The sequence below is a fragment of the Lissotriton helveticus genome, chromosome 5_1 (assembly GCF_964261635.1).
Source record: "Lissotriton helveticus chromosome 5_1, aLisHel1.1, whole genome shotgun sequence".
Classification (NCBI taxonomy): Eukaryota; Metazoa; Chordata; class Amphibia; order Caudata; family Salamandridae; genus Lissotriton; species Lissotriton helveticus.
In genome coordinates, this window is record NC_136065.1 from 104,570,752 (window position 1) to 104,587,388 (window position 16,637).

Sequence of the window (16,637 nt, forward strand, 5' to 3'; positions counted from 1 at the left end):
CTTGTGGGGATGTTTACTTTTTTGTTATATTGTGATTACATTTTGTTGAAAATTAATGAATTGATTTCTAAATACATTTTGACTATTTGGAACTTATGAACACTGTTTATCTTTGTTTTTAGGCGAGCTTTGTTGGGAAACTTTATAGCGCCTTTTTGATTGAATACGGGTGGAGACTTTTTCTGTTACTTTAGTTGTCCTTATCCTCTCTCTAGTCTTTCCCTATGGATTTTGAGGGTCAGAAGAAAATAGGAGAGGGAATAGAACACATCTACTCTGCTGGCCCGACCACTGGCCCCCAGTTCTTATCGACCCTCCTTTATCCTAAACTTATCTCCAGGGCTATTCACCAGGGGGTCCCATGCAGTCCAAACAGAGGGGCCCCCACTAAGTGATCAAAGAAGGGGTCAAAGTGTCCCAGAATTTTCACACTAGTTGAATTCACCCCTGCATCAGCTTCTGGACCCGCCACACCTCTCAGGCTAGCATATCGTCACCCACTAATCCGAAGGGTGGCACGGGCAGTGTGGTAGGGCCGCTTAACAAGGACCAAGTTCAGACTGGTCCACTGCAGTAGATAGGTGGATATCTGAGTCCCCCTAGAGTCCTTCCAGTGCAGGAGGCGATCAATTCAGCCAAACGTTCAGCCTGAAGGGCCTGTATCCAACACAACACCTGGCATTCTAGTACCCGCCTCACCCCACAAGTCATTATAGGAATGCTGCTTTTCTGTAAGGGGAAAACAGAACAGGGTGGTTGGACAGGATTATTCACACAACAGTTCCTTAGTCACACAGTCAATCTGTACCATGTGACCCCTGGATTAGTATTCCAAACGAATTTATTTTTCTTTTTTATACATTTGTCAACAAATTTTGGAAAACAGACACAAACAGAACCACTGTCAGATCAAAAGGTTCATATATACAGTACCTACAAATGTACACATTTACAAACTTGCAACAATGAATTAAACAAAAATGATTTGACACACCAAAGAAAACAATAACATATACAATAGTCCAAATGAATTGCAATTATATACAGTGCAAAAAATAGTCCATAAACAGAAAACGGGCACCAGTCCTAGGAATTGAAGAACCAGGTGACAGGCGGGATTGAGATTGAAAACAAGCCTGCCTGTCTACAAAAGCCTGTGGTAAATGTTTTTCAGGGTTACGAAGCTAGGGTACAGAGTGGAAGTATGATTTACATCCTAGCGGCACCCTTAGTTGTAGCCACAGGGTGGTATTGTCGACGCGTTTCGAACCTCAATGTTCGAGGTTCTCTTCAGGACGGGGACAATACCACCCTGTGGCTACAACTAAGGGTGCCGCTAGGATGTAAATCATACTTCCACTCTGTACCCTAGCTTCGTAACCCTGAAAAACATTTACCACAGGCTTTTGTAGACAGGCAGGCTTGTTTTCAATCTCAATCCCGCCTGTCACCTGGTTCTTCAATTCCTAGGACTGGTGCCCGTTTTCTGTTTATGGACTATTTTTTGCACTGTATATAATTGCAATTCATTTGGACTATTGTATATGTTATTGTTTTCTTTGGTGTGTCAAATCATTTTTGTTTAATTCATTGTTGCAAGTTTGTAAATGTGTACATTTGTAAATACTGTATATATGAACCTTTTGATCTGACAGTGGTTCTGTTTGTGTCTGTTTTCCAAAATTTGTTGACAAATGTATAAAAAAGAAAAATAAATTCGTTTGGAATACTAATCCAGGGGTCACATGGTACAGATTGACTGTGTGACTAAGGAACTGTTGTGTGAATAATCCTGTCCAACCACCCTGTTCTGTTTTCCCTATTGTTGAGATCCGGGTTGGGCAGTTGTAGGATCCGATACCTTCACTGTTTCACAGTTTCTGTAAGGGGGACACCAGCTGTCCAATAGCTCTCCAGGTCAGGGGCAACCCTCGGGGAGAGGACTTCTTTAGCTGTTCAAAGAGGCCTCCCTTGCTACAGTATAATCTGACCTGGGTGCACCTTAGGGGCCATAAGGCAGGGTGGACTCCCTCTGTGTCTCATTCTCTCCCCCGTTTGATGCACGCCTCTCTTCTTATGCCCCCGCATCAGGGCAAGTCTCAGAAGTCCAGCCCACAAATGGGAGGATCGTCCCAAAGTCACGCAGGCTGCTTGTTGCTGGGCGGATGTACCGCAGATGGGTCATCACCTTTAGTCCTCTATGCAAGCAGGGGGGCTTTGAGACAGTGGTTTTATGTGGACCACCGGCATACATGCCAATAGTCCCGATTCAGGAGGGAGACTACCGATTTTTCAAGCCAAAAATGGCTTTATTTAATGTGTCTCCCACCAGAAATTGCATTTTCTACAATAGGAGTCAACGGGGAATTTTCATTCTCTCGATTTTTTATTGTAAATCTCCCACGTCCCTGTCCTAAAATGTTGGCATGTATGCACCGGTTGCCCATCACATTGCGGCACCCAGGATTGCCACCACTCACCAGAATCTCCTCTTGCAGGGCTCTCTGGCCCAGACGTCCTTCAACCCCCAGGCCTTCTATCCGAGAAGAGCGAGGAACGCACCCGGAAGGCTGACTCCACCCACTCCCGGTAGTCCTAAAGACCTTGTAGCTCTTGCCTCATGCCTGTTGTCCAGCATGTCTATCCTAGGCAGGGCACAAGTCCTAAAAAAAGAAGTGGGGGGACGCTGACGTCACAACAGGAAGTGACGTCATGATAGGTGGCTTGCACCATCAGACTCATTGCCTCCCCTCTCTAACCCCTTAGATAGGGTGACCAACCATCCGTAAATTTCACGGACAGTCCGTAAATTGGACCCCACGTCCGTTGTCCTTGAGGATCCCTTTTACGGATGCCTTTTGTCTGTAATTTTGGGCCTTTCATGGGAACATAGCTGTTCCCCCGCGAAAGGCCTCAGCTCCCTGATGGGGCCGCCTTGCACTCCTCCTTGGAGCAAAAGAGCAGCCCCACCCTGCCCTTTGGCATTCTGTATGCCGGCTGATTGCACATACAGTATGACAATGGGTCAGTCTTGGCTGACACAGTATGTGGTGGCGTCCTCCCTCCTCGGTATAGGGAAGGGCATTCTGTCAACTGGTGGAAGTGCAAAAATGCCCATGCTGCTGCTAGGTGAGAATCCAGTTCATCGAAGGAAGGGGTAAAAGAAGTTCAAAGGAAAGGATTATCGGTCTCTCAGAGGCTCATTGTTTTAGAACTTACCCATTTTCAATACTATATTCATGGAAGCCATGGTTGCTGGTTCTTTATTTTATGCAAACAACAACCATTGACAAAGCCAAGAGTTCTGTCTAGTTGTAGGTGTAACTTCACTTGTTCTAGGTGTAACGTTTCTTGTTGTATTATATATCTGGATGCAAACAAAAATACCAGTCGAGCGGCACATTATACTAAGCACACATTTTTTGCTTATGTGTTTTAAGCCACGCCCTTAATTACATCTAACACCCTTTTGGAGAGACCCCCTAGTTTTTTCATCCCACTTAAAGCTCTGGAAACATCACCATGTCACAGTCGCCTCACGTCCAGGCACTGTGCATCATGCATAACTCATGCCTTCCACTGGTTCAGATTGTAGGGGCACAGTGAACCCTCCCCCACCCCACCCCTTGCTTTAGGAACTACAGCGAGGGTGGAGTTCTAGATGGGCCTCTTTTGTCTACAACTCTGCAAACAAAGGCGCAACTCATAATTAATGTGAAAAGGTGGGCAAGTGAGTAAGTGAAGGGATGGGTGGATGGATGGCTGGATGGATGAGTGAAATGATGGATGGATGGATGAGTGAAAGGGTGGATGATGGGGGAGTGAATGGGTGGATGGATGAGTGAAATGATGGATGGATTGATGACTTGATAAGTGAAAGGGTGGATTGATGAATCGATAATTGAAAGGCTGAATGGATGGATGAGTGAATGGGTGGATGTAAGGATGGATGAGTGAGTGAAAGGGCTGGTAGATCGACAAAAGTATGGATAGATAAGGGAAGGAGTGAAAGGGTGGATGGATGAGAGAAAGGATGGATGGATGAGTGAAAGGATGGATGAGTGATAGGTTCAATAGATGGATTCATGAGTGGATGAGTAGATGGATGGGTGGGTGGATGGAAGGATGGATGGCTAAGTGAAAGGGGAATTGAGAGAGAAAGGGACGATGGGTAAACGGATGACTGAACGGGTGAATGGGTGGAATGATTAGTGACTGGGTGGATGAATGAGTAAGTGAAAGGATGGCTGGATAGATAAATGGCTGGATGGATGAATGGATGGATGGGTGGAAGAGTGGATGGATGAGTGTACGGATAGATAGGGTAAAAGGGTGGATGGATGGATAACGGATGGATGAGTAAAAGGGTGGATGGAGGGATGGATGAGTGAAATGATGGATTGAAGGATAGGTGATAGATAGGTTTGTAAATGGTTGAATATGGACATGGATGGGCACACAGATGGAAGGGCAGAATGAATGGTGAAAGACTGAATAATGGATGAAAGTATGATTACACATTGTAAGCCCCATTATCTTAAGCAACATTTCCTATACATTGACTTTCACATTTATATGAGTGATTGTCTCTATATGTGTGTTGTAATGCACTCCAACACTCTGCCCCACATACTTGGGATGAGTAACACTATAGAAGAAATTAAATACACATGAGAGAGGGTCTACGTGAAGAGGAGGGGCGCCATTGGAGGATGTTAGCAAGGCCAGACTGGCCAGACCGGGCATCAGGAGTTTTCTCTGGGAGCTGGAAAGGTGGGGGCGGTTTTGTTACCACAAAAAGACCTGCACATTTGCTTAAAGCTGCGTGCATACTGAAAAACCATGAAGTGCACAATTGTCTCAACCTCATATAAACTTATTTTCACTTGCACGGAAGTGGTTGTCTATTTACTTACTTATATACTATTGCGCAAGCTCCTCTGATGTGTCTTTAAAACGTACCTTTTGTCCTGAATTTTGACCTCCTGTCCTGAATTTATGTCCTGAATTTTGACCCTTTGTCCTGAATTTTTACACCTACTGTCCTGAATTTACACCCATGCCAGTTGGACACCCTACCCTTAGATGCGATTGCATCGGAGAAGCCAGCGCGTGAGCAGCGTTCTGAATGAGCTCCGATCTTGCCCCAGGGAGGCCAAAGAGTGAATGTGTGGCTCCATTTGCTCCAGTTATCGAGCTACCGAGAAAATAAGTGGGGGGAAGCCGCCCACCCGCGTGGTACCCCGACTCGAGCCCGTCCACCCGCGTGGTCACCTCCTCTCTCCAGGGGGGGTTCAGCAAGCCCCGTCCAGGCCCTCAGCCTGCCCGCTCCCTGGGCCGTCGCACCCAGGGGTCTGTGCACTAAGCCTCAGTGACTTCCCACGCCTCACAGCTCTGTACGGCTGCTTCTGGCACCTGCCATCACCTGCGGTTCTCACAATTGGGAAAGAGTCCCGTGGCACGCTCCCAGCCTCCTCTCCTGTAGCACCCCACAATTTGTGAGGCTCTACGGTGCCGGCAGACGCCTGGATGGGTCCGATACACAGGTCTTCCCAGCAGAGCGGCTCAAGTCATACTCTCCATCTTGCCATGGCTGACCATGCCCCTCCATGAAGGCCCTTAATGAATAGGGCAATACAGAGACATGAAATATCAAAAAATCAGCAAAATCAAAAGGGAAATGGAATGCACCTCCAGCTGGATCTACGTCTTCAGAAATTTATTTTGGCACCCCCAAATCAAGGGATTTTATCCATTATTTTTACATAGTAAAGTAATAAAAGTGCGGAATCACTGTGGTGTGATGAAAAAAGTTATAATCTCAGAAAATCACACCACAGTTCTATTCAGCGTCATATTGCCTTAACACCTAAGCGCTGGCCCACTACATTAGTAGTTATAATGCTCACGGTATGCTCACCTCATCCGCAGGTGGTAGGACAAACTAGATAAATGAACAACAGCAAACTATTACGAATGAATAAGGTACAGTGAACTAATGGAAGGATCTTGGAAACAGATACAGTTTAATGAATGAACCGGGGAAGATTTAATCAAGAACAGCATGAAAAACAACTATGGAAATAACCAAGAATACACCTGCTTTACTGTGTGCTGCCTAGTTTGAGGCCAAGTCAATATGAGACAGAACAACACACTTCTATAAAAGATAATAGCACTAATGTCATGTGGCTCTTTTTAGGACTAGTTAGAAACACTGCCATTTAAACATGCACATGTGTTTCTAAAGTTGCCCATCTTCGACACATTTGCTTCTGACACACATTTGCGTGTGTGACAATGCTGAAGCAGTTTCTTGGAAAATTTAGTTTCAACAAGATCACTTCACATGTAGATTATCATGATGCCTTGAACACTTTGTACAAGGCCTCAACATACTGTGCAAATGATGGGCCCGATTCCCAAATGTAATCTGAGACAAAAGCCTAACTTTACAACTTTCGATATTCACAAAGGACATTTAGAAGTAATAAAGTTAGGATTTTGTCTCAGTTAAACTTAAGTTTTTTCTGAAGTTTAGCATAAGTAAAACTTAAGTTTAACTGAGACAAAATCCTAACTTTAGTACTTCTAAATGCCCGTTGTGAATACCAAAAGTTGTAAAGGTAGGATTCTGTCTCAGTTAAACTTAAGTTTTGTTCTTGAGATTAACCTAAGAACAAAACTTAAGTTTAACAGAGACAAAATCCTAACTTTACTGCTCCTAAATGCCCTTTGTGAATACTGAAAATCGTAAAGTTAGGATTTTGTCTCAGTTAAACTTAAGTTTTGGTTTTAAGCTTAACTTAAGACCAAGTTTAACAGAGACAAAATCCCAACTTTACTACTCCCAAATGCCCTTTGTGAATACCGAAAGTCGTAAAATTAGGATTTTGTCTCAGATTACTTTTGTGAATCGGGCCCGAGGTGAATTTTTTTTTCCGACCATGGCAGCTTAGCTATCGCACAAAATATTAAAAAAATTCAGCTTTGCTGAAGCACCAACATGGAAGCATAACCACCAGTGTTATAAATTTACACTCACTTCTGCATTTTGGCTGTGGAACACTCGGCTGACACTTCAAGATGATCATTACGTTGGCTGTTCATCCCAGCTGCTTCCTGTTGCATCCTCCATAAGGGGGATGTCCACTTCATGACCACAACGGGGATCTACATCCTTTGCCTTCAGGTAACTGGGGTGAGATCATCCAATAAGGGGATTCATGGCAGACCACTGATGCACCCTAGACACCTAAATTAGGGACGCATCGTAGGAGTATGCTATACTAATGTTACGCTTGCATATATTCATTGTATTAGCACAATGGTGCAACTGTTCATTTTATTCACTGTCCTCGTACTAATCATTACATTTGTCTGCTTACATTGAAAACACCTATTTGTGTATTATTTGTATACTTCTCTAACCCCCAGATGCATCAAGAACCCATTTTGCTATTCCTTAATAGCGAAAAATAACGATTCGCTAATAAGGAATAGCAAAATGCTATGCATGAAGAAATCACACAAAAAATAGCGATTTCTTAAATTTCCTTAATTGCGACTCGCAAATTGCGAGTCTCAATTAAGGAATACCTCCCCATTCATTCCTATGGGCCTAGAGGCCCGTAGGAATAAATTGGAAGACATTCTCAATTTGCGAATCGCAATTAGCGAATCGCAAATTGAGAATGCAATTTCAAGGGTGCAGGGGTGTCCAAAGGACACCCTGTTGCAACCCTGAAATTGATCTGTGCACATATGTTGCACACATATGTTGCACACACACATGCCCTTAAGGCATGTGTGTGCGCAACATGAAACTTTGAAAAATGCACAAAAGTGCATTTTTCAAAGTTTTTGCAAATTACCATGAATTTCAACTTCATGGTAATTTGCGACCCCTATTAGCGAAATCGCTATTTTTTTAACTTTAAGGCATTGCATTTAAGGAATCTCAATTTGAGATTCCTTAAATGCAAGTAACTGCAATTTTGCGATTTCTAAAATTGCGATTTTTGCATTTGGGATGATACATCCCAAATGCGAAAATACCGGTCGCATAGGGGTAAATTCTGAGAATTTGCCCCTTTGCGAGCGGATTTTACCTTGATGCATCTATGCTCAAGAGAGCAGAGTCGCTGAGCAAAAGAAATGATTTAATAGCATATTGGTCCCAGAATTCAAAAAATGGAAAAAATTGTAATTTTTGTGAACTGAACATCCAGAACCTGGATCATGTTTTGTTCGTTTGTCCGGCACTGGCCTTTCATCGTCGGCGCTGGCTTAGGCTGATGTTTTTACAAAATGGTGTTAAGGATGTAGCTTCAGCTCGCAACTTTCTTTTTAATCCCAAAAATTAAGCAGTGTGTGTAAAATTGTTCAACTTTTTAAGGAATTTATGTACATACTTTAATTGTATGTTTTCCAAGTGAAATATAATTTCTTTGTAGTCTATTATCCTCTCTTAATTATGAATGTATTTTGCATTGTTCTGTCTTCCATTTTAAAGGTTTTTGCTTATTTAATTTTTAACTTAAATTGAAAAATTTGCACATGATCCAGATGCTTTCTATTTGTTATTTGCACAATTCAGGATATGCCCTGTTTCCCTATTATTTGTTGCTAAATTCCAAAATGTTATCCCTTGAAACTGCTATATGTTGAAAAAAACATTATTCGGGCTCCCTTGTCATTACTGCATTATCACATGGTTTTATTGCACTTTATGTATTAATTGGTATGTATCTTTTAAGGTGGACCTCATTGGAGTTCCTCACACACGCCTATTCCCTGCTGATGAGAGGTAACAACCTCGAAACACGTGTCCAGGGATGGCCAGCACAACAGTGATTACACTCAAGATTCAAGACTCTGGTAGAAGCGCACCCGCCGATACTGACTTCATCGACCATCATGCTCCGGGGTAACACGCTGATAGGACGAGCAGTGTGCGACCTCTCTCGTGAATACTATTTATACAGGCTCCCTCGAGCCGGTGGAGGTGACGACCTCGAGGTTACGCACCTGCGCGCCTCAAGAGGTATCTGGACCTAAGAACATTTTTGGCAGCCTACGCAGCAACCCCTCACACAAGCCTATTCCCTGCTGATGAGAGGTAACAACCTCGAAACACGTGTCCAGGGATAGCCAGCACAACAGTGATTACACTCAAGATTCAAGACTCTGGTAGAAGCGCACCCGCCGATACTGACTTCATCGACCATCATGCTCCGGGGTAACACGCTGATAGGACGAGCAGTGTGCGACCTCTTTCGTGAATACTATTTATACAGGCTCCCTCGAGCCAGTGGAGGTGACGACCTCAAGGTTACGCACCTGCGCGCCTCAAGAGGTATCTGGACCTAAGAACATTTTTGGCAGCCTACGCAGCAACCCCTCACACACGCCCATTCCCTGCTGATGAGAGGTAACAACCTCGAAACACGTGTCCAGGGATGGCCAGCACAACAGTGATTACACTCAAGATTCAAGACTCTGGTAAAAGCGCACCCGCCGATACTGACTTCATCGACCATCATGCTCCGGGGTAACACGCTGATAGGACGAGCAGTGTGCAACCTCTTTCGTGAATACTATTTATACAGGCTCCCTCGAGCCGGTGGAGGTGACGACCTCGAGGTTACGCAAATGCGCGCCTCAGGAGGTATCTGGACCTAAGAACATTTTTGGCAGCCTACGCAGCAACCCCTCACACAAGCCTATTCCCTGCTGATGAGAGGTAACAACCTCGAAACACGTGTCCAGGGATGGCCAGCACAACAGTGATTACACTCAAGATTCAAGACTCTGGTAGAAGCGCACCCGCCGATACTGACTTCATCGACCATCATGCTCCGGGGTAACATTCTGATAGGACGAGCAGTGACGGTGACGGTGGCAGAGTCCCCGTTCCGCTTTGCTTACCGAAGGTAATACGATTGTGCCCTGTGATTTGATTGAGATTTGCTGCATGTAAGGAAATAGAACTGAATTGAATCTGAACTGTTTGCTTTTAATACCTCATTGTTGAATCACTAACGATGTTGCTTCTGTTGATTTAATAACGGAATTTTATCGTGATCACCTATTTTAAAATATCTGACAAACTCACATACTCATTTAATCACCTTCCCATCCTGATTAATAAGGGGGGAGGAAACACTTACTGTTGGCAAAAGGAAGCCTGTGCTCGTCTCTTACTCCTGCCCGCCCCGGTCCGACGCGGTAGCCAATACCGTTGTGCGGAGGGCGGGTCAGGGAGAGCCAGGCACTTCCTGCGGGGGCACTTCCTGAGCGGTTTGCGCTCTAGCGGATGCCTTTTGCTGGCCTATTTAGGCGGAGCTCAGTCATCGGCAAGCTGCGGAAGGGTGACGGTGGCAGAGTCCCCGTTCCGCTTTGCTTACCGAAGGTAATACGATTGTGCCCTGTGATTTGATTGAGATTTGCTGCATGTAAGGAAATAGAACTGAATTGAATCTGAACTGTTTGCTTTTAATACCTCATTGTTGAATCACTAACGATGTTGCTTCTGTTGATTTAATAACGGAATTTTATCTTCATCACCTATTTTAAAATATCTGACAAACTCACATACTCATTTAATCACCTTCCCATCCTGATTAATAAGGGGGAGAGGAAACACTTACTGTTGGCAAAAGGAAGCCTGTGCTCGTCTCTTACTCCTGCCCGCCCCGGTCCGACGCGGTAGCCAATACCGTTGCGCGGAGGGCGGGTCAGGGAGAGCCAGGCACTTCCTGCGGGGGCACTTCCTGAGCGGTTAGCGCTCTAGCGGATGCCTTTTGCTGGCCTATTTAGCCATCGCCCCTCACAAGCGCACAGCGATCGCGAGCAGCATCGCCGAAGCGTCGCCGAAGACCAGCCAAAGAGCTGCCCGTCTGCGCCCGTCCGCGCCAGTACGTGGCATCGGGGCTATGGGCTTAACCCCCGCCGACCATGACACCGCAGGTACGAGAAATATTACATACCCCGCCCAATACCTCCTTAATCTACGACCTACAGGAGATTGTGGTAATCAAATACCTTGTCAGACTCTTGAGGGCTGTTTCTCGTGCTTAAACTGCCGCTACCAATCATTAGCAGTAAGACCCAGTACTATTGGAAATGTTCCACTTTTTCCACCTCTAGAGGGACTAAAATGCTTTCTTTAGAATGTCAGATCTCTCCCCAAACATCAGCTTCAGATATGGGATCTTATCTATTCCACGCAACCGGACATCTGTTTCTTAACCTAAACATGGATGAAACCCCATACAGTCACAGCAATCACACTTGGGGTTCCTTCAGGCTATAAAATCGTGCATTTTGACCGCATAAATAAAACAGGCGGTGGTTTAGCCATTATACATAAAGACACACTAAAGGTAACAATACTAGAACAAAGAGCTAGCCCTCAACTGGAAATAATGTTCTTTAAGATCAACTTGGCTGGCCACATTTCTTGGAAAGGCGCATTAGTGTACCGCCCACCAGGACCCAATCCGGATTTTGCCTTGTCCCTTCTGGAGCTACTAGCCCCACATTTTAAAGCCAGGGAGGATATCATCCTCCTCGGAGACTTTAACATATACATGGACAATCTGACACACCCCGAAACCATCTCACTAACTACAGATTTGTCCAACCTAGGGTTACAAGTTATAAACAATGGTGCTACCCACAGTGGTGGCCATACTCTGGACTCATTATTTTCTAATTGCACCAAAATAAGATGTCTGCCCGCTAAAGAAATTAACTGGTCAGATCATTTTTTGATAGAATTTCATTTAATGGGCCCGGTTAAGTCTTTACACAAACCACTGCTCCCAGCAATCCTGTGCCGCCAATGGCACAAAATATCGGTGGAAAAACTGCGAGAAAAGTGGATACTACCAATATTCACTAATACAGACTCAGTTGACATGGCGTTAGGAAAACTCAATAACTCACTTGAGTCAGCCATCAACACTCTGGCCCCAATAAAACTTCATAAGCAATACTCTCCCACCAAGCAAGAAAAATGGTATACACAAAACCTCAGAATAGAAAAGCAGAAATGTAGGCGACTTGAAAAAGCATGGGGGAAATTGAAAACTGAGGAGAAAAGGAGAACTTACCAAGAGGCCCAGTCAACCTATTATAAAAACATAAAACAAGCTAGGAAAAATAGTCTTACCCTACAATTAGCAGAGGCAGGCAACTGTCCCAGGGAGCTGTTCAAAATACTGCAGAGTTTTGTTAAACCCTCAGCCAGTGAAAGCCCTAACAAATTCTCCCAAATACTTTGTGATGAGATTTCAATATTTTTTGAGGACAAAATTAATCTTATCTACAATAAAATCATGGCCTCTAGAGGTGCAGAAATCTCGGCCCCCCTCCTAAAGACCCTCCCCCACAAAATAAAAACCCTCTACTGACTTTTCCACCAGTCAGTGACTTAGACCTACCTCCTCTCATCAGCCATATAAAATCTGGGTCCCCTAATGACCTCCTCCCTGCCAAAATGGTCGCCCCTCTGATCTCCCTCCTTGGACCGTCCATTCAGTCAGTGATTAACATCTCATTGACAGAAGGGCAGGTCCCAAAGGAATGGAAAACAGCAGTGGTGAACCCAATAAGAAAGAAAGCAGCCTCCCCTTGGACAGACCTTTCAAATCTTCGGCCTATCTCCCTCCTGCCACACATCGCTAAGATGACTGAGAAGCACGTGAATACCCACCTATCAAATCACATCGAGGCATCGGAAGGCCTGGATCACTCACAATCTGGATTCAGGCCTAACCACAGCACCGAATCGGCTCTCCTAGCAGTGACCAATAACATCAGGATGACACTTGACGGGGGAGGGTCAATGATTCTGGTGCTGTTGGATCTATCCGCTGCCTTTGATACGGTATCACACGAAGTGCTTCTCAGCCGTCTGCAAAATGTGGGACTGGGAGGGGTAGCTCTGTCCTGGATGGAGAGCTTTCTTTCTGGCCGATCTCAAGAAGTCAGACTGGGCTCCCACAAATCCATCTCTAGGGAGCTCACCAGGGGAGTGCCACAGGGCTCATGCCTAAGCCCCACATTATTTAATGTGTACGTGGCTCCCCTGGCTGACTTAGTGAAATCCTTTGGGTTCATCCCAGTGTCATACGCCGATGACACCCAACTCCTGTTCCCTTTTAAAACCTTCACACCTGCCTTAAAAAAATCTTTTGCGGATGGGATGAGGGCAGTATCGGAGTGGATGGCCAAGAACTGCCTACAGTGTAACGTAGGCAAAACGGAGGTGCTGCTGTTCGGGGAGGCAGTGACACTATGGTCCCCCGAATGGTGGCCCTTAGAACTTGGACCAGTTCCTAATCCTAAACATACCGTGAAAAACTTGGGAGTGCTATTCGATCAAGCTCTGACTTTTAAAGACCATGTCAACCAAGTAGCCGGCACGTGTTTTAGGGCCATCCGATTGCTGAGAAGGGTGTTCCCATATCTACCTGACAGACACAGAAAAACCTTGGTCCAGGCATTAGTCATCAGCAGATTGGACTACTGCAATGGTCTCCTACTATCAACTAATGAAGATCATCTCAACAAATTGCAGATAGTCCAAAACACTGCGGCAAGGTTGGTCCTCAACGCCCCACCTAGAACTCCCTCCCGCCCTCTACTGGCTAAACTACACTGGCTTCCAGTGCGGCAACGCATTAAATTCAAAACTCTATGTACCATTCACAAATGCCTGACAGGTTCAGGGCCCAAATATCTAACAAAGGCTTTCCTACCTTATACCCCAGGGCGCTCACTACGCTCCAGCAACCTCCAGCTACTGCAAGTGCCCAGAATTAAAAAATCCAGACAGGGAGGACGTGCCCTGGCCCACACTGGTCCCGTTCTCTGGAACTCTCTGACCCTGACATTAAAACAAATCACCAATCATCTATCCTTCCGAAAAACCCTCAAAACCTATCTTTTCACTAATAATTAAACATCTACCCATCCACTCAATCACTTTTTCCGATCACGAAATGGCACTATCTGTGTTCCTTCCACCGGCAAAGCGCGGAGATACCCCTCCGGGGGTCTATTCAGCGCTATACAAGAGAATAAAATAAATAAAATAAGTGTGCAACCTCTTTCGTGAATGCTATTTATACAGGCTCCCTCGAGCCGGTGGAGGTGACGACCTCGAGGTTACGCACCTGCGCGCCTCAAGAGGTATCTGGACCTTAGAACATTTTTGGCAGCCTACACAGCAACCCCTCACACATGCCTATTCCCTGCTGATGATAGGTAACAACCTCGAAACACGTGTCCAGGGATGGCCAGCACAACAGTGATTACACTCAAGATTCAAGACTCTGGTAGAAGCGCACCCGCCGATACTGACTTCATCGACCATCATGCTCCGGGGTAACACGCTGATAGGACGAGCAGTGTGCGACCTCTTTCGTGAACACTATTTATACAGGCTCCCTCGAGCCGGTGGAGGTGACAACCTCGAGGTTACGCACCTGCACACCTCAAGAGGTATCTGGACCTAAGAACATTTTTGGCAGCCTACGCAGCAACCCCTCACACACGCCTATTCCCTGCTGATGAGTGGTAACAACCTCGAAACACGTGTCCATGGATGGCCAGCACAACAGTGATTACACTCAAGATTCAAGACTCTGGTAGAAGCGCACCCGCCGATACTGACTTCATCGACCATCATGCTCTGGGGTAACACGCTGATAGGACGAGTAGTGTGCGACCTCTTTCGTGAATACTATTTATACAGGCTCCCTCGAGCCGGTGGAGGTGACGACCTCGAGGTTACGCACCTGCGCGCCTCAAGAGGTATCTGGACCTAAGAACATTTTTGGCAGCCTACGCAGCAACCCCTCACACACGCCTATTCCCTGCTGATGAGAGGTAACAACCTCGAAACACGTGTCCAGGGATGGCCAGCACAACAGTGATTACACTCAAGATTCAAGACTCTGGTAGAAGCGCACCCGCCGATACTGACTTCATCGACCATCATGCTCTGGGGTAACACGCTGATAGGTCGAGCAGTGTGCGACCTCTTTCGTGAATACTATTTATACAGCTCCCTCGAGCCGGTGGAGGTGACGACCTCGAGAATACGCACCTGCGCGCCTCTAGAGGTATCTGGACCTCAGAACATTTTTGGCAGCCTACGCAGCAACACCTCAAACACGCCTATTCCCTGCTGATGAGAGGTAACAACCTCGAAACAGGTGTCCAGGGATGGCAAGCACAACAGTTATTACACTCAAGATTCAAGACTCTGCTAGAAGCGCACCCGCCGATACTGACTTCATCGACCATCATGCTCCGGGGTAACACGCTGATAGGACGAGCAGTGTGCGACCTCTTTCGTGAATACTATTTATACAGGCTCCCTCGAGCCGGTGGAGGTGACGACCTCGAGGTTACGCACCTGCGCGCCTCAAGAGGTATCTGGACCTAAGAACATTTTTGGCAGCCTACGCAGCAACCCCTCACACATGCCTATTCCCTGCTGATGAGAGGTAACAACCTCGAAACACGTGTCCAGGGATGGCCAGCACAACAGTGATTACACTCAAGATTCAAGACTCTGGTAGAAGCGCACCCGCCGATACTGACTTCATCGACCATCATGCTCCGGGGTAACACGCTGATAGGACGAGCAGTGTGCGACCTCTTTCGTGAATACTATTTATACAGGCTACCTCGAGCCGGTGGAGGTGACGACCTCGAGGTTACGCACCTGCGCGCCTCAAGAGGTATCTGGACCTAAGAACATTTTTGGCAGCCTACGCAGCAACCCCTCACACACGCCTATTCCCTGCTGATGAGAGATAACAACCTTGAAACACGTGTCCAGGGATGGCCAGCACAACAGTGATTACACTCAAGATTCAAGACTCTGGTAGAAGCGCACCCGCCGATACTGACTTCATCGACCATCATGCTCCGGGGTAACACGCTGATAGGACGAGCAGTGTGCGACCTCTTTCGTGAATACTATTTATACAGGCTCCCTCGAGCCGGTGGAGGTGACGACCTCGAGGTTACGCACCTGCGCGCCTCAAGAGGTATCTGGACCTAAGAACGTTTTTGGCAGCTTACGCAGCAACCCCTCACACACGCCTATTCCCTGCTGATGAGAGGTAACAACCTCGAAACACGTGTCCAGGGATGGCCAGCACAACAGTGATTACACTCAAGATTAAAGACTCTGGTAGAAGCGCACCCGCCGATACTGACTTCATCGACCATCATGCTCCGGGGTAACACGCTGATAGGACGAGCAGTGTGCGACCTCTTTCGTGAATACTATTTATACAGGCTCCCTCGAGCCGGTGGAGGTGACAACCTCGAGGTTACGCACCTGCGCGCCTCAAGAGGTATCTGGTCCTAAGAACATTTTTGGCAGCCTACGCAGCAACCCCTCACACACGCCTATTCCACGCTGATGAGAGGTAACAACCTCGAAACACGTGTCCAGGGATGGCCAGCACAACAGTGATTACACTCAAGATTCAAGACTCTGGTAGAAGCGCACCCGCCGATACTGACTTCATCGACCATCATGCTCCGGGGTAACACGCTGATAGGACGAGCAGTGTGCGATCTCTTTCGTGAATACTATTTATACA

At 46.2% G+C, this 16,637-nt stretch overlaps 1 protein-coding gene across 1 annotated transcript in view; it reads right to left on the reverse strand.

Moving 5' to 3' along the window:
- Positions 1-16,637, reverse strand: part of LOC144754231 (butyrophilin subfamily 2 member A1-like) — a 471,426-nt gene that overhangs the window by 185,364 nt on the left and 269,425 nt on the right. The gene's annotated exons all lie outside the window — the stretch shown is intronic.